At 41.1% G+C, this 19,349-nt stretch overlaps 2 long non-coding RNA genes across 5 annotated transcripts; one reads left to right on the top strand and one right to left on the bottom strand.

Annotated features, from left to right (window-relative positions):
* Positions 1-3,027: 3,027 nt before the first annotated feature.
* Positions 3,028-9,632, top strand: LOC135394204 (uncharacterized). Its single transcript, XR_010422783.1, has 3 exons — positions 3,028-3,349; positions 3,448-3,524; positions 8,927-9,632. It is a non-coding gene; the product is annotated as an uncharacterized LOC135394204 (long non-coding RNA).
* A 202-nt stretch (positions 9,633-9,834) lies between these two features.
* Positions 9,835-15,408, bottom strand: LOC135394205 (uncharacterized). 4 transcript variants are annotated; one of them, XR_010422787.1, is made up of 4 exons: positions 15,258-15,408; positions 14,248-14,303; positions 13,852-13,928; positions 9,835-10,032 (listed from the first exon to the last, which is right to left on the bottom strand). It is a non-coding gene; the product is annotated as an uncharacterized LOC135394205 (long non-coding RNA). The 4 variants fall into 4 exon arrangements; XR_010422786.1 differs by adding an exon at positions 10,220-10,268 and having other exon boundaries at positions 14,248-15,408; XR_010422785.1 differs by lacking the exon at positions 14,248-14,303.
* Positions 15,409-19,349: the final 3,941 nt, after the last annotated feature.

The raw sequence follows: 19,349 nt of genomic DNA on the forward strand, positions 1-19,349 counted from the left end.
CCTGCCGAAATGTTGCGTATACGCCACAGGTGCGGTGCTATGCTATGCTACGCTAAGCGGCAGAATGGAATAGGAACTGACTTACCTGCCATCGAGTGGAAAAACACAGTATTGATCCTTCTTGAATCGTTGTCGCGCCAAGCAAGCGAAGCAGACCTGCCTTCCACTTATCTATCACTGAATTTACTTGCAGAAGTATCCAAGGGGATTCGAGTTTTGCAGAGTCGGTATCGACGGGCACTAAAAACCATCCAAAGCGGTACCGGCAACGATGCTTTGCGTGCGTCCCCGCTGCACCATATTTCGAAACTATACGGCGAGCGCGAGCTTCTCCGGCACCCCACAGACAGGGGCGCGAAGCTGTAGTAGAAATCTATTGTAGCTGAAAACTCACGTGACCTCCGGAGCTCGACCAATGACTGAGGACTAGCCACCCTATTTTTTTTTTATTATGTCGCGAATGACGTAAACGACGTGTTATCCGTTTCTCTCTCACTACTTTCCTCCTCTCTGCTCTGCTTCCCGTCTTCTTTTGTTGTTCTTTTTTTTTCTTCCATGCACTGTTTTTTTTTTTTTTGGTTCGCGTTTGTCGGAATGCAGTGGGAGTTACAGGAATACGACAGAGCCTTGGTTGTTTGTCACATGAAGTATTTTATTGTGCAACATACGGTTATGCAAGCAAGACGTACACAGGATGACATTAATATTGCTCCAGAATTTGCTTGAAGAAGCTTGATAATGTCGGACTGCCTCTGGCAAAGACTGCTACTGGGAACTGGGGCTCAGTGGCTGCAAGATGAAAAAAAATGGTATCAGATATACGGTTATGCATGTGAAAGTTGCAATGTAAATAGAAAGAATAAAGGTGCTATTGAACGCGAAAAATAAGAGCGGTGGTAGGGTTGTGAGAAACTCGCAGCCATGGGGTGTGATGAGCGACCTTAGTATAAAAAATACCTTTTATTGCGCTACTTCACGATGATATATTCCGACCGATTAGCCTGACAATCTTGGCTTTGGCGCTACGTACAGAACAGCTACTAAGTCAACGCGTCGTACAAAACTTGTCGAGCGAAATCACCAAGAATCAGACTTACAGTAGCGTCATACCTTTATACAGTACGACGTGAACGGGTATTTAATCATAACGTTTAGATGATATTGTTTCACGAAAAGAAATATAGTCTACCATCGTATCTGCAAAGCTACGCTGACAGTCTCGGTCACCGCGTATTCCGGTAACTGTTAAGCAACTTATTCACAATACACGAAGTGAATGCGGTGTTGTAAGGCAACAAGCAACGACAAATGACTTACCTCTCGGCAGTCGTTGACCAGGTATCGGGTACGAGGCGTTCGGGCGCTCGAATACTTTCTACACCAAGAAGCAGCACAAATGTTGCGCAGGCATCTTCCCTGGCAGCTGTTACTGTTCGAGGACACTCACATGATACAGCTTGCGTTTTTAAACAGGAAAAATCAGAACTCATAGTCCAACACAACCGCTACACAACACGGGAAATTACACAAGTTCAACATAAGAAAAGCAACTGGGAACGAGATTACAGGAAGTGACGTCATACTTCAACGTGAGGCAAGGCGGGTCGTTATTTGAATATGCCGTAAGTTTTCTAGCTTCATTTGAAATAATTTAGCGTTTTTATTGAAAATAACTGCTTAAAATCGATAGATTAATCGTTCCTCTACCTGCTGCAACCGTTTTTCTTTCTTTATACACGATTAAACTATAGTTAACACGATTTTGCTGCATGTCGTCCCCAGCGACGAATTATTATGCTTTTGTCATTTTTCCTAGTCTAGTCCTCATATCACGGAATACACTAAGGCCAAATATCAATTGATTAGTGCATTCTGCGTCTAAATACATCTACTTCTCTTCATATATCCGCTGTTTTATTACAGGATTCCCCCCTTACTTCACGTTTTCTGAAGGAGCACAGAATCCACGGCTACATTCGCAGAGTAAGTATAGCTATATTGTCTCCAAATACGTTACCCAGACCACTTCAGAAATTGAACTAATTTAATTTGACTAATGAACTACCTCACGCGACACACCTCCTGGCCGAAGCATTTCTTCGCATTTCAATGTAAAGCTCACAAGGGTGTTTTTTAATCCAGCCTTAATATAACTCTACTAAAGTAGTATGCATTATGGTATATTCCAGAAATCAGTTTCACCTCCTATCCCCAATTTTTTTCATCACTCCACTCTCACACTTAACGGCACGACGCATCTCCTATCCACTTACCGATGATTCTTGCCAATCTTAGAAATTTTACTCCCCCACCCAGACTAAATATATTTGTTGTCTGTAACTAGAAAGCATGCCCTGCCCTAGAAATGAATTTCATGTCATTTGTTCAATTCTTTATTTCCAGAAATTACATGGTTTGTCCTACATTCCATCCAAGCTGTCAGCAGAAATTATTGCATGTTTTAAAAATATTTCTTCACTGCTCAGACTAAACATATATAGAGCCTACAACTAGAAATCAAGCTGTGCTCAAGAAATGCATTTAATGCCATTTGGTAAATTTCTTACGTGCAGAAATGACACGTTTGATCCTGCACTCCACCTCCCAAGTTGTCATCGGAATGTTTGTATTTCTCCCGCACTCAGACTAGCCATATTTATATAATATAGCATACAACTAATCATCATGCCTTCCCCTAGAAATGAATTTCATTTCATTCACTTCATTTTTTATTCACATAATGACCACATTTTGAAAACACTGCGCACGTCTGCAGAAGTTTGCGAAGTTTCTTTCCATTTCTCCCCACTGATATTCAATAGTCAATTCAATCAAATTCCATATCCTATAAGCAGACATTCTGAAGCATTCTAGAAGCAAATTTCATGTCATATGTTCATTGCTTTACCACTCAAGTTGCACATTCCAGGGCACGACCTCCAAACCACCTGTTGATATTTCTTTCCAAATTTAAAAATATTTTGACCTCACACACATTCAAGGTAAGTTCATAATCTATAAATAGACATTCTGATGCATTCCATGTATCAATTTCACCTTATTTCCCAATTCCTTTCGTTACTCACCCCACAAATTTCGCTGCATGGCTCATTTTCGAAGCGCTTGCCCATTTCCTTGAAATGTTAAAAGTATCTCTACCTCACTCTGGCTCAAGATAAGTTCACGTTTTGATAAGTAGAAACCCTGAAGCAATCCAGAAATGAATTTCATCTTACTCACTCCATTTTTTGTTCACATAATGGACACATTTTGGAAATACTGCTCCTATCCTAAGCAGTCTTACATGCGAAATTTCTACTAAAAATATTTCAACCCCACTCAGGCCAAGGTAAGTGCATATCCCATAAGTAGATATTCTCAAGCACTCGAGAAACAGGTTTCATGTCGGTCACTCAATTATTTCACCACTCAACTTGCACGTTCCAGGGCGTGTCATCTCTCCGAACCACCTGCCGATGTTTCTTTCCAATGTTCAAAATATTTTTACCTCACACACATTCAAGGTAAGTTCATACTCTATAAATATACACATTCTAAACCCTTCCAGAAATAAATTTCACCTTACTTCCCACTGCTTTATTCACTCACCTCATGCATTTTGCTGCACGTCCCATTTTTGAAGCACTTGCCTAAGTTTCTTTCCAATCTTAAAAATTTCTCTACCCCACTGTGATTCAATTGAAGTCTCTATCCTTCAAATACGCACTCTGATGTCCCCAGAAACCAATTTCACCTCATTTGCTCAATGCTTCCCACACACACCACTGACATTTCGCTGAATGGCCCATCTCCGAGGCACTTGCCGACATTTCTCTCATATGTTAAAAATATTTCCACCCCAACTGGATGCAGTTTAGGTCCATATCCTATAAATAGACACTCTGTAGTTTTCCAGAAACCAATTTCACCTCATTTGCTCAATGCTTTCCCTACCAAACTCTTACATTTCGATGAAAGGCCCATCTCCGAGGCACTTGCCGACATTTCTCTCAAATGTTAAAAATATTTCCACCCCAACTGGATGCAGTTTAGGTGCATATCCTATAAATAGACACTCTGTAGTTTTCCAGAAACCAATTTCACCTCATTTGCTCAATGCTTTCCCTACCAAACTCTTACATTTCGATGAAAGGCCCATCTCCGAGGCACTTGCCGACATTTCTCTCATATGTTAAAAATATTTCCACCCCAACTGGATGCAGTTTAGGTGCATATCCTATAAATAGACACTCTGTAGTTTTCCAGAAACCAATTTCACCTCATTTGCTCAATGCTTTCCCTACCAAACTCTTACATTTCGATGAAAGGCCCATCTCCGAGGCACTTGCCGACATTTCTCTCATATGTTAAAAATATTTCCACCCCAACTGGATGCAGTTTAGGTGCATATCCTATAAATAGACACTCTGTAGTTTTCCAGAAACAAATTTCACCTCATTTGCTCAATGCTTTCCCTACCAAACTCTTACATTTCGATGAAAGGCCCATCTCCGAGGCACTTGCCGACATTTCTCTCATATGTTAAAAATATTTCCACCCCAACTGGATGCAGTTTAGGTCCATATCCTATAAATAGACACTCTGGAGTTTTCCAGAAACCAATTTCACCTCATTTGCTCAATGCTTTCCCTACCAAACTCTTACATTTCGCTGAAAGGCCCATCTCCGAGGCACTTGCCGACATTTCTCTCATATGTTAAAAATATTTCCACCCCAACTGGATGCAGTTTAGGTCCATATCCTATAAGTAGACACTCTCTAGTTTTCCAGAAACCAATTAACCTCATTTGCTCTACGCTTTCCCCACCCACCTCTTACATTTCGCTGCAGTACCCATCTCCGAGGCACTTGCCGACATTTCTCTCATATGTTAAAAATATTTCCACCCCAACTGGATGCAGTTTAGGTCCATAGCCTATAAATAGACACGCTGTAGTTTTCCAGAAACCGATTTCACCTCATTTGCTCAGTGCTTTCCCCACACACCACCTAGATTTCGCTGCAGTACCCATCTCCGAGGCACTTGCCGACATTTCTTTTCAATGTTAAAAATATTTCCACCCTAGTGAGGTTTAGTTTCGGTTGTTGTCCAAGAATAAGACACTCTGAAGCACTCCTGCAATCTGTTTCTTCTCATTCACTCCACTTTTTTATTCACAGAGGCCTAATTTTGAACACGCTGCTACTATCCAGAGCAGCTTGAGTAATTTCTTTCCAATGTTAAAAATATTTCTTCCCCAAACAGATTGCAGATAACTTCATATCCTATAACTAGACATCTCGAAGGAATCCAAAAACAGATTTCACATCATGTACTCAATTCTTTCATTACTAGCCTCACACATTTTGCATGCATAGCTTACGTCTGAAGCACTTACCGGTGTTGTTTGTCAATGTTAAGTATATTAGGTTAGGTTGAACCTCTACTGAGGTTGTGGACACCTCCAGTATACTATAAGTAGATAGTCTGAAGAGCTCCAAAAATTAATTTCATTTCATTCAATTTTTTGTTAACATATTTGCAAAATTTTTAAAAGACTGCTCGTGTCTGCAAGAATTTGCACAATTTCTTTCTGATATTAAAAATATTTTCTCCCCACTGGGATTGAATTTAATTGAGTATCCTATAAGTAGACATTGTGAAGCATTCCAGAACCACATTTTCTGTCATTTACTGAATTCTTTCATTACTCAACTTGCATATTCCAGGGCACATCTCCAAACCGCCTGCCAATGTTTGTTTTCAATGTTAAACATATTCTACGTTACATTCCAAAAATCAATTTCACTTCATTTTCTCAATCCTTTCATCACTCTCCCCACGCACTTCTCCTCACTGCCCGTTTCTGAAGCATTTGCCCATATCCCTTTCCGATGTTAGGTACAAATATTTCTCCTCCACCGAGATGCAATTTAAGTCAATGTACTAAATGTAGCTATTCTGAAGCATTCCAGAAATCAATTTCACCTCATTCACTTCATTATTTTATTCACAGATTATGAAAAACATTTTATATTATATTTTACACATTATTTTATATTATTCAGAGGCCACGTTTTTAAAATACGGCTCCGGTCTGGAGCAATTTGCAAATCTGATATCCTGATGCATTCCAGAAACAAATGTCATGTCATTTACTCAATTCTTTCATCACTGAACTTGCACATTCTAGTGACAAATCTTTAGACCACTTGCCAATGTTTCTTTTCAATGCTAAAAATATATCTACCTCACACAGATTCGAGGTAAGTTCATGAAGAAAATAATATGAGGCACACCGGTGAATGTAGAAAGATGCACTTGAGTCTGGCTAAGAAAAGAAAGTTAACCACACACACTGGGCTCAAACCATCACATACTTTTAATGGACTTAGAATTCATAGATAAAGATAGTGTAAAATTGGAAGGGGGAGTTCAACAGAAGGCATGCTGGTGCCGATTGCTGATGTTGTTTGGAGAGATCATTCTTCCACATGACTGGAAAGGTGGTACAGCTTGGGACAAAAGTTTACGGAACACCGAGGTGTCGCATTTAGCTGTTGGGACGACCCCCTGGCAGCCAAAAGGAGCAGACACACATACTGAAAAATTAACAGAATAGCCGGTCACCTGTTTCTTGTTCGATCTCTTCCTAATATCTAACAGGGGGCCGCTCGGATGAAGAAATGTGCCAGTGCCGTGTTCCGTAAACTTTTGTCCCAAGCTGTACCACTCCATAAATCAGGAGACAAGCATTGTGCAAGAGGAGCAACAATTATTGCCCCATAATTTCATGTACAATACTAGTGCACATTATCTAACACCTAAAATTCTGTTCCTCCTTCTCTCCATATCAATGCGGTATTAGAAAAAAAATTGTTGTGAAACGCGGCTAGTCCCTTTTCTTATGACTTTCATGTCACACTGGATCACAAGTTCTGCACAAACTGCAGATTTCTTGACTTCTCGAAGGCATCCAATAACGTATCACACTCTCTCTTTTTTTTTCTTTTTTTCATCAATTGCACAATATTGGCATTGATGATAAAATTCTATCTTGGATACATTCCTTGACTAATCGCTCACAGTTTGTCTCTATGAACGATAATGAATCCACTCTAACGCCTGTCCTCTCTGGAGTTCGCGAAGATTCTGTCCTTGGACCACTTCTCTTTCTCATATACAGTCGTGTCTCATTATCCAGACACTTCAGTAGTCATCCCTTTTCATCTGGATACCAGATAACTGAACCAAGCAAGCTTCTGGGAAAACCTTAAAATTGATACTCCTGCCTACTCCCTGGGTCTTTTTTGTTTGTTCCCTGGCACATGAATTTTTACCAATTTGAAAGTATGGGCCACCAAACAGTCCCATCTTTAGCCCTTTCCGGGAGAACCCGACAAATTTAAAACTCTCCTTTATAGCTCCAGAAAAGGGAACAAAAAAAAAGATTACTTCAAAAAATCATGCAAAGGGAACCGATTGCAATCAATAGTAATGTGTGACAGAATTCTGGTACACACCCACAGCATGCACTGAGTCAACCTGCTAATGTCTCAGAAAGTTGGTCTTCTTCCAGGATAACCGGGACCAAGTCCTATGGTAGCTCGTTCTCGGTAATGCAAGTTTTCCAGATATGTGAAATCCGGATAAGCGAAGCATAACTATACATTAACAACCTTCCAAATGATCTTACATCAGTGATTTATCCAGACCCCCCCCCCCCCATAAAATCTAGCGAGATTGCAGAATATTGAGTGACAAGCATGTAAATATACCCTCCCCCCCAAAAAAAGAACCAAATTCTGGTGATAATTTCTCGCTCTAATAAAGTGCATGTGACTTATTCCATTAATAACATTCCATTTGAATCAGTATCACCATGGTCTCTGTGTATCACTTTACAAATACCTCATAATTTTCATTTCATCTAACCTGTCCTGGCTCCCTCATGTTGAACACATCACTACCAACGAATCTCGAGCTCCAGGTTACACCTCTGAATTTTTTTCATCCACTCCAACTATAGTGACTGTATAAATTACTAGCCCTTCCTAAGTTGGAAGACACAGCTCTGTGTCGGGTACCGACTACATCAACATTTCAAACTCAATAGAAACAGTACAATGCAAGACAGCCTGTTCATATTTGGTAACTACAATGCCAGTATCACTGCTATGAAACATATCCTCCATCTGCTTCTACTTTGCACTTGTCAAAACATAACTAGTCCTTGTTTCGACAAGATTTATTATCATTCATAATAATCACCTCAGAGAATCTTTGGTCTAGCAGGCTATATATATCTCATATCGTGCCGATCACCTGTAGAAAGTGGGTATTCCCTGATGTTCAAGGAAGTCATTTCTGAATTCATTTCTTCCTCGTATGTCGTTGTAGTGGAACCGCCTTCCCGGTACCATCGTGAAGCAATTCAAGAACTGGTTATGTGTGCATGTGTTTTCATTCCACATGTTGTACACTTGTGCTGTATTTTTTGCTCTCTAATAGGCTCAATTTCATTTTTTCCACATTCTTTTCAATTCACGTTGTGCAGTTTTGTACATGTGGACCTAATTTGGAAATATTTTTGTGTGCTGCTTATATTAACATCGTACCAATTTTTAATCCACTCCTGGCTCGATGTAAAGAAAAACTAAGAGATTGTGAAGCTACGTGGAACCCTTGTGAGAATCATTGTGCAGTATGGAGCACACACACATATATATATATATATACATGAAAAAAAAGGTGTTAGTAAATATTGCATTGTGGTCGTCAGTCTGAACATATATAATGATACCCATGCACTGTGTTGAAAGGACAAATCATCTCGTTTTGTGGCCTTCTTCGTTTCAGAAGTGACTAGGTTTACCTCAACAGTGGACAGCCAGATTCTGAACATTCCATCTGTTTGATCCACAGGATTCCATTTGTGCAGCCCAAGTCTATAAAAGAGTGAGGTCAAACAACAGCAATGATGCCTGAGGTGCCTGTTTGCCCCACATGAACACCAACAGTGTAAAACTATCAACTTTGAGGACTACGAATCAGTCAAGATCACACTTCATCGGGTGACACCTCTAGAGTGAACACTGCAAATTATAGGACTTCATATGTTCCTGTCATCCACTACAATGGTCCAAGTGTTTCACAATGTAGGCAACGTGCAAGAAAAAAAATGACCTTTGGCGGCCTGCAAAGGCGTGACAGTTAGTCAGTTGTAACGGCAGTGGCCACGCGTGGAGCCAGAAATGTGCGCTCACTTGTACATTCCATCACTGCCAGTCAGAACTCATGTTGAGGAAGCTATCTCCTCCTGATGGTCCTGAGGTTGAGGAAGTCTCCTCTACTAGAGGAGTAAGAACACACCATGTGACGCCATCGGGAACATTCCACCTCTCCAGCATCCTTTCCGTCCTGTGCGAGTATCACCGTCTCTGTCGTGAGAAACACTATAGGGGCACAGAGTCTTGGTAGCACCCATCTAAGCCCTACACAGCCACATCCCCTGACACACTTCCTTTGCCAGCAGCAACATTAGCAAGGGTGAAGCAAGTTCCTTAACTGGCTTAAAACTGTACTACAATGCAACTTCAGCTACTGTGCAATAAATCCTCGTCTCCAATGACTAACGCGTCTATCTACAAGACAACTTTAGCCCCACACCATTACATTGTTGATTGGTGTGAGTTAAGGAATCCTAATTTAATTGACAAATTTTTACATTGTCCGACATTGTCCGTTTTAGTGTACCGGATTCAGTGTGCAGAGAAACTGTTGTCTAAGATTGTGAAATGTAAAAACATGTGTATAGTTAAAAATAAATGATATACAATGTGAAAACATCTGTTTATCTTGGTTAGAATTAGAAATAAAATTGCCATATGAATACACAAGAGATGCAGGAATTGCTGGTTACATGGTTCTGTTGTCCTAGTTCCTTGGCTAGCCGGCTAGGATGCAGCTTGGAAGAAGGTACATGAAAGTGCTCTTTCTACACCTATGTGAAGTTGAAGGAGAACGGAGCTCTGAAAAACAAAAAGAAAAGCAGGATACCAAGACGGAAGCACAGCAATATCAGAAGTAGATGTTGGACAGCATATATTTCATGACATGCAATTGTCATAAAAAGGAAGGCAAAAAAATTAACAGTAGTAACCTGCACAACAGCATAGAACTTGTAGTCATAAAAGTCACACATTAAGCATTTCTTACATTTGCAGGGATTTCTTAGAAGGATCCGGCGTTATAGTATGGGGGAAAGCTGCAAGGTATCAAAAAAGAAAAGAAAACTTGTATGGCAATGAAAATAATTTACTGGTATGCTTCATAACGCCCGGTTACAGGGAGTTCAATTTCTGTATAGATTCCGAATGTCAATCTATAGGATATGGACTTCGATTGAAACGAGTGGAGAACAATATTTAACATTGGAATGAAATTTTGCGAACTGCTCCAGACAGGACCTGTATATTCAAAATGTGGCCATTATGTGAATAAAAAGTTAACTGAATGAGATGAAACAGATTTCTGGAGCACATCAGAGCATCTACATGCAGAATATGGACTTAAATTGAATCTCTCTAGTGTAGAAATCTTTTTGACACAGGAAAGAAGTTTCTCAAACTGCTGAAGACACAAGCGTTATCTTGAAATTTGTCCTATGTGAATAAAAGATGGATTGAATGAGATGAAAATTATTATTGGAGCGTACCAGATCTCTATTTACAGAATATGGACTTAAATTGGGTCTCAGTGGGAAGAACTATTTTTAACATTGGAAAGAAACCTCACAAACTGTTCCGGACAGGAGCTGTGCCTTCAAAATTTGGCAATATGTGAATAAACATGAAGTGAATAATGACGTGAAATTGATTTCTGGATTGCTTCAGAGTGTCTATATCATATGTTATGTTACAGTCTATGTTATAGAACATAGACTTCAATTAAATTTCAGTTCAGGTTAAATTATTTACCATTGGAAGGACACATGGGCAAGTGCTTCAGAAATGGGCAGTGCAGCAAAACATGCATGCATGGTAGGTGATGGAAGAATTCAGCAAATCAAGTGGGTTTCTAGAACGTTTCAATGTGTCTCTTTACAGAATATGAACTTGAATATATGTGCGGTGGAAATATTTTTAACGTTGGAAAGAAATATCGGCAGGTGCCTCGGAGATGGGCCTTTCAGCGAAATGTAAGAGTTTGGTAGGGAAAGCATTGAGCAAATGACGTGAAATTGGTTTCTGGAAAACATCAGGGTCTCTACTTACAGGATATGAACCTAAACTGCACCCCATTAGGGTGGAAATATTTTTAACATTGGAAAGAAATGTCAGCAAGTGCCTCGGAGTTGGGTACTGCAGCGAAATGTAAGAGTTTGGTAGGGAAAGCATTGAGCAAATGAGGTGAAATTGGTTTCTGGAAAACTACAGAGTGTCTATTTATAGGATATGGACCTAAACTGCACCCGGTTGGGGTGGAAATATTTTTAACATATGAGAGAAATGTCGGCAAGTGCCTCGGAGATGGGCCGTTCAGCGAAATGTAAGAGTTTGGTGGGGAAAGCATTGAGCAAATGAGGTGAAATTTGTTTCTGGAAAACTAGAGAGTGTCTATTTATAGGATATGGACCTAAACTGCATCCAGTTGGGGTGGAAATATTTTTAACATATGAGAGAAATGTCGGCAAGTGCCTCGGAGATGGCCCTTTGAGCGAAATGTAAGAGTTTGGTAGGGAAAGCATTGAGCAAATGAGGTGAAATTGGTTTCTGGAAAACTACAGAGTGTCTATTTATAGGACATGGACCTAAACTGCATCCAGTTGGGGTGGAAATATTTTTAACATATGAGAGAAATGTCGGCAAGTGCCTCGGAGATGGCCCTTTGAGCGGAATGTAACAGTTTGGTAGGGAAAGCATTGAGCAAATGAGGTGAAATTGGTTTCTGGAAAACTACTGAGTGTCTATTTATAGGACATGGACCTAAACTGCATCAAGTTGGGGTGGAAATATTTTTAACATATGAGAGAAATGTCGGCAAGTGCCTCAGAGATGGGCCTTTCGTCGAAATGTAAGAGTTTGGTAGGGAAAGCGTTGAGCAAAGAAGGTGAAATTGGTTTCTGGAAAACTACAGAGTGTCTATTTATAGGACATGAACCTAAACTGCATCCAGTTGGGGTGGAAATATTTTTAACATATGAGAGAAATGTCGGCAAGTGCCTCGGAGATGGGCCGTTCAGCGAAATGTAAGAGTTTGGTGGGGAAAGCATTGAGCAAATGAGGTGAAATTGGTTTCTGGAAAACTAGAGAGTGTCTATTTATGGGATATGGACCTAAACTGCATCCAGTTGGGGTGGAAATATTTTTAACATATGAGAGAAATGTCGGCAAGTGCCACGGAGATGGGCCATTCAGCGAAATGTAAGAGTTTGGTGGGGAAAGCATTGAGCAAATGAGGTGAAATTTGTTTCTGGAAAACTAGAGAGTGTCTATTTATAGGATATGGACCTAAACTGCATCCAGTTGGGGTGGAAATATTTTTAACATATGAGAGAAATGTCGGCAAGTGCCTCGGAGATGGCCCTTTGAGCGGAATGTAACAGTTTGGTAGGGAAAGCATTGAGCAAATGAGGTGAAATTGGTTTCTGGAAAACTACAGAGTGTCTATATATAGGATATGGACCTAAACTGCATCCAGTTGGGGTGGAAATATTTTTAACATATGAGAGAAATGTCGGCAAGTGCCTCGGAGATGGCCCTTTGAGCGGAATGTAACAGTTTGGTAGGGAAAGCATTGAGCAAATGAGGTGAAATTGGTTTCTGGAAAACTACTGAGTGTCTATTTATAGGACATGGACCTAAACTGCATCAAGTTGGGGTGGAAATATTTTTAACATATGAGAGAAATGTCGGCAAGTGCCTCAGAGATGGGCCTTTCGTCGAAATGTAAGAGTTTGGTAGGGAAAGCGTTGAGCAAAGAAGGTGAAATTGGTTTCTGGAAAACTACAGAGTGTCTATTTATAGGACATGAACCTAAACTGCATCCAGTTGGGGTGGAAATATTTTTAACATATGAGAGAAATGTCGGCAAGTGCCTCGGAGATGGGCCGTTCAGCGAAATGTAAGAGTTTGGTGGGGAAAGCATTGAGCAAATGAGGTGAAATTTGTTTCTGGAAAACTAGAGAGTGTCTATTTATAGGATATGGACCTAAACTGCATCCAGTTGGGGTGGAAATATTTTTAACATATGAGAGAAATGTCGGCAAGTGCCTCGGAGATGGCCCTTTGAGCGAAATGTAAGAGTTTGGTGGGAAAAGCATTGAGCAAATGAGGTGAAATTGGTTTCTGGAAAACTACAGAGTGTCTATTTATAGGATATGGACCTAAACTGCATCCAGTTGGGGTGGAAATATTTTTAACATATGAGAGAAATGTCGGCAAGTGCCTCAGAGATGGGCCATTCAGCGAAATGTCAGTGGTGTGCGTGGAAAGCATTGAGTAAATGAGGTGAAATTGGTTTCTGGGGACATCAGAGTGCGTATTTGAAGGATAGAGACTTCAACTGAATCACAGAGAAGAGAAATTTAATTTAATTTAATTTAATCTTAGAGAAATTTTTAAGATTGGAAAGAAACTTAGGCAAGTGCTTCAAAAATGGGACGTGCAGCAAAATGCATGAGGTGAGTGAATAAAGCAGTGGGAAGTAAGGTGAAATTGATTTCTGGAAGGGTTTAGAATGTGTATATTTATAGATGGGTTGCAACGGCCCTAAAGAAAGAGGGAAAAAGCACTAGGAAAGCTATGGTGTGACGTCACGTGCAACCCATGTATAGAGTATGAACTTACCTTTAATGTGTGTGAGGTAAAAATATTTTGAACATTGGAAAGAAACATCGGCAGGTGGTTCGGAGAGATGACACGCCCTGGAACGTGCAAGTTGAGTTGAGTGGTAAAGCAATGAACATATGACATGAAATTTGCTTCTAGAATGCTTCAGAATGTCTGCCTATAGGATATGGAATTTGATTGAATTGACTATTGAATATCAGTGGGGAGAAATGGAAAGAAACTTCGCAAACTTCTGCAGACGCGCGCAGTGTTTTTAAAATGTGGTCATTATGTGAATAAAAAATGAAGTGAATGAAATGAAATTCATTTCTAGGGGAAGGCATGATGATTAGTTGTACGCTATATTATATAAATATGGTTAGTCTGAGTGCGGGAGGAATATTTTTAACATACGCAAAACATTCCGATGACAGCTTGGGAGGTGGAGTGCAGGATCAAACGTGTCATTTCTGCACATAAGAAATTTACCAAATGGCATTAAATGCATTTCTAGAGCACAGCTTGATTTCTAGTTGTAGGCTCTATATATGTTTAGTCTGAGCAGTGAAGAAATATTTTTAAAACATGCAATAATTTCTGCTGACGGCTTGGATGGAATGTAGGACAAACCATGTAATTTCTGGAAATAAAGAATTGAACAAATGACATGAAATTCATTTCTAGGGCAGGGCATGCTTTCTAGTTACAGACAACATAAATATATTTAGACTCAGTGGGGGAGTAAAATTTGATTTAGATTGGAAAGAATCATCGGTAAGTGGATGGGAGATGTGTCATGCCGTTAAGTGTGAGAGTGGAGTGATGAAAAAAATTGGGGAAAGGAGGTGAAACTGATTTCTGGAATATACCATAATGCCTACTACTTTAGTAGAGTTATATTAAGGCTGGATTAAAAAACACTCTTGTGAGCTTTACATTGAAATGCGAAGAAATGCTTGGGCCAGGAGGTGTGTCGCGTGAGGTAGTGCATTAGTCAAATTAAATGAGTTCAATTTCTGAAATGGTCTTGGTAACGTATTTAGGGACAATATAGCATTGCTTAGTGTGCGCATGTAGCCGTGGATTCTGTGCTCCTTCAGCAAACGTGAAGTAAGGGGGAATCCTGTAATAAAACAGCGGATATATGAAGAGAAGTAGATGTATTTAGACGCAGAATGCACTAATCAATTGATATTTGGCGTCAGTGTGTTCCGTGATATGAGGACTAGACTAGGAAAAATGACAAAAGCATAATAATCCGTCGCTGGGGACGACATGCAGCAAAATCGTGTTAACTATAGTTTAATCGTGTATAAAGAAAGAAAAACGGTTGCAGCAGGTAGAGGAACGACTAATCTATCGATATTAAGCAGTTATTTTCAATAAAAACGCTAAATTATTTCAAATAAAGACAAAAAACTTACGGCATGTATTCAAAAAAACGACCCGCCTTGCCTCACGCTGAGAAATGACGTCACTTCCTGTAATCTCGTTCCCAGTTGCTTTTCTTATGTTGAACTTGTGTAATTTCCCACAACACGAGCCGTCCGAAACGGACGCCGTCGGCTCCGTGGACGCCGGTTCCAACCGGCACAGCCGCCGCGCTGTCGCCCGTTCGAGCGCCCGCGAACAAATTTGAAAACTACCAATCATCGCTCAGAAAACGAATTCATCCTCATGGGAACCAATCAGTAATCACTAGCCACCGGATGTCTCCATGACGTTCAATTTATGACGTTTTCTGACGTTCGATGACGTGAAACGCATGAAGCGCCTCACTTTATCCCGCAAAGGAACTGGTGAGTTTCGGGCCCTTGCCACAGACACGGCGGTGCCGGCTTACGCGCGCCACAAAAAGGTTAAAATTTCAAACCGACCAATGAGCGCTCGCATACCAGGGGAGCGGCCGCAGGAGCCAATGGGATGCTCTCGGTAGAGAACTCGCGCTTCGACGTAAAAATTTTGACGTTTCATGACGTTTGATGACGCGAAAGGCTCGCAGCGCCTCACTTTAGTCTGCAAAGGAACTCGCGAGTTTCAACCCCTTGGGCCCTTGGCGCCGCCTCTCACACCAGACAATATTCATCTAGCCACCATACGCAAACGGCGTTTTCTCGGCGCAGCCTAGAGCCGGCGCAAAGTTTGTACTCGAGGCCCCTGGCGGCATCTCTCGTCATGAGTAAGATCTATTATAGGCTGGCATAACATTGGCGACAGATATCACTTGAAAAACATGCAGTATAACTTTCTATAAATACAATATCTGGTAACCAAATTCAATAACCAAGGCGCGCCGACCATCAACGTGGAAATCTCTTGCTTGTACTTCCGCTTCCGCCCGCTGTTCTCCCTCGTCTCTCAGTATGGACCAAAGGCGAAAATTGCTGCTGCTGTTAAAAAAGAAAAAAACTGCTTCTTCTCTAAAAGCGACAGCTGTTGCGGTACGAGGATTGCAGAAGACCGTCCAGAACACACTACGGTTGCAGCGATAGCTAGGCCAGAGGGAAACGACAATCGAACTATGGCTAGCAAGTGGGATGGTATGCGTTTTGTCGCTCCCGTGTCCGCATTTATTTTAATTTCCAGCCAATTCTACCTGGTCCACTTCATTCTGTCTTCCACTTGCGCGTACTTCGCGACCACACCGTCTATGCCCACACAGCTGAGCGGCTGTTGGAGACGGTCGTTTCCGGCCAAGCATGCGATTGGTCAAGACGGACACGTCGCTTCCTGCGCTTGGCGCTCCGATCTGTTCACCTCAGATGTCGGCGTCCCCGCTCGACGGCTATTCCTTGTGGAGCTGAACGTAAAAATGCCGAGCGCTCGGCGCTCTTGCGTCGAGAAAACGTCGTACCTCTGTCTTCGTGTAAGCAATAAAACATTTTTTTGACGTCGAAGCTTTCTTCAGTGGCAGCTGTCCCTTTCTGCTTGCATTTGCGGTTGCATATTAGGGGACAGTGCCATCGAGGCCGTCACGTGACAACAGCAAACGACTGCGCCATGACAGGCACCTGAACTATGTGTGAACAACTCGATGCGGTAATATGTGCCATGATGTAGATGTTCGTTCGTTACGTTATCTATCAGTAAAGCGGCATGCAGATCAGTGGTCGGAAATCTCGTGCAAGTTGGTCAATTTCCTGTTCTTGCATAACGTATTCCAACTGTTAGAAGGCTTTTGTGGGAGAAGAATCTATATAGGATAACTTTTCATGAGACCGCAGGACGTTGGAGAAGGAAAAAAAAAAGAAGACAAGAACATAGGGTGAGACTAAAAGAATGTACGGGTCAAATTTCAGGTATGTTAGTACGGGCATTGTGATATTGCTATGAACACGCCCATGCTGAGTTCATCGTACTACGGAAGCGGCCATTCGCTTGGCGAGGATAAAACAACGGGGTGAGGCAGTGAGGCAACGTAGCAAACATAGAAAAAGAGGAGATGGAACACAGCCATTAGAAATTGGTAAATGCATATATTGTTTATGATAACATCCGGGTCGAGCTGAACCGCATCACATCGTACCCCTGTCTCTTGGATAGCCGCAAGTGAAAGTTGGCACCACTGTGGTAATCTGAAAAAGGCAAACTGCACAAAAAATTGGCAATGTTATCATGGGCAGAAATGAAATATCGAAGTGAGATACACAGCAGAAGACAGTTACAAACCTAGAGAACGCTGTCCATTATCATCCTCTTACTCCTATGCTGTACCTCAGACTATAAAAAAAGAAGAAGAAGAAGAATCATCGGGGGAGAGTCGTAATACAGGTGCTTCTCAGTCTTGCCCCCAGAGTCAAGGCAATGACACTAGACTAAGACCACTGATGCCTAAGACCATACAAGGGGGGCAAAGACTACAGCTTGGATTGCCTACGGGGAAGAACAAATAAATAAGAGCAAGCGCGCTGCACCAGTAAGTTACAACCACTTGGTTACAACCACTGATCTCGATTGTAGTAAAAGGCTGGATCGCGGATAGGGAGCGCGAGCGTGAAGAAACCGGCCGCCATCTTACTGTACCCACAACAGTCGCCGCAGCGATCATGGCAACTTCTTGCAATTACGGTCGTACCAACCGTACTGGCAAGGTTACAGGGCCTAAATTCATACAGGTGAGTCACCCTTTATCGAGGAATAAATAGGCGTCCATTCTGTATATTTAGTTGACCATTATGAAGTGTTGTTTTGCCCAAAACGAGCACTGGATGCAGGTTGCTTGATCGCTCTTCCGACGTTCAATCGAGCACACTTGCATTTTACCCGGCGGCAAATACAGTTTGAGCGCATAATATGCTTGAAAGAACACGTTACACTACACAGGTAGTGTTGTCATCAATATATGTGTGAGCACTCGAGCGCTTTTTTGCATGCATTGCTAGCATGGTACACGGTGTTCTCTGCGGAAGCAAGTGCCACATTCATTTCTTTGAATTACCTTCACGCACAAGTTCGGTATTACGTCATAATGAGACCACGATTGTCACCTTTTTTCATGTATTGGTATTGTTTTGTGCCTTGGTTTGATTTGTGACAAAGAATCCTACGTAACGGTGGTGTGGCGCCTAATAACGCCTTTGTGTCTGAGCTGTATCGTCAGCTTGTTACGATAGTAATAATTTGTAGCGTGTCGTGCTATTTGAAGCAGTTTTTAAGGCAAAAGTGGTCTCTCAATACAGGTTTCGTCATGAGGGCTACCCAGTGAATAATCTGTGCAGTGTGATACGTCTGGGTGTACAGGTAAGTATCACGTTCCTCATCCACTGGTTTCTACTTTAAAGGAAGGAACAACCTCAGTGCTCGCACTGTGGTTAGCCTCTCTCACTTTTGCGTATTTTCTTACATGTTCACATCAGAAACACACCTTACACTTTAGGCTCCTTCACCCAGCAATATAATAATTAGAGATTATAATTCTTTTTAGAAGAGTTCCCCATATTCTTTTCAAACTAGTTTTTAATCTTTTTAATTTTTAGAAGATACAGGGATTGTAAACCATGTTTTAAACTGATGTTTTAACATTTGTCCAATGCATTTATTAAAAACATATTCATTTTTAACTGGTTGCACCCAAACCAATCTTCTGATGTATTATTTCCTTTGTTGTCGATGCACCATGAAAATTTGAATAATCATCATCAATGCAGGTTACTTCACAGCTGCCTCGACATACTCAAGAAATGGGTGCAGAACCTGCCTAATGCCCACAAACTTTGACTACCACAGCACCTCCAGAAAGTAAAGGCATATGTGTCACATGGGATTTTTAAAGGCATTCACAATATATAATACCTTGTATGAACTGTTGTAGATCTAAGCAGCCTCTACAGTACACTCTCAGAAATTAAAACTTGTCAGGGAACTGTGATAATTGTTTGAGTTAATAGGCATGCACATATACGCTATAAGAAGAAAATTATTTATTGAGAATGCACTTCTCTGGCTACTCATGTTGTTTACATCTACTGTTGATCACATTCATTTATCACATATTATATTCTTATATATTATTATTA

The sequence above is a fragment of the Ornithodoros turicata genome, chromosome 5 (assembly GCF_037126465.1).
Source record: "Ornithodoros turicata isolate Travis chromosome 5, ASM3712646v1, whole genome shotgun sequence".
Classification (NCBI taxonomy): Eukaryota; Metazoa; Arthropoda; class Arachnida; order Ixodida; family Argasidae; genus Ornithodoros; species Ornithodoros turicata.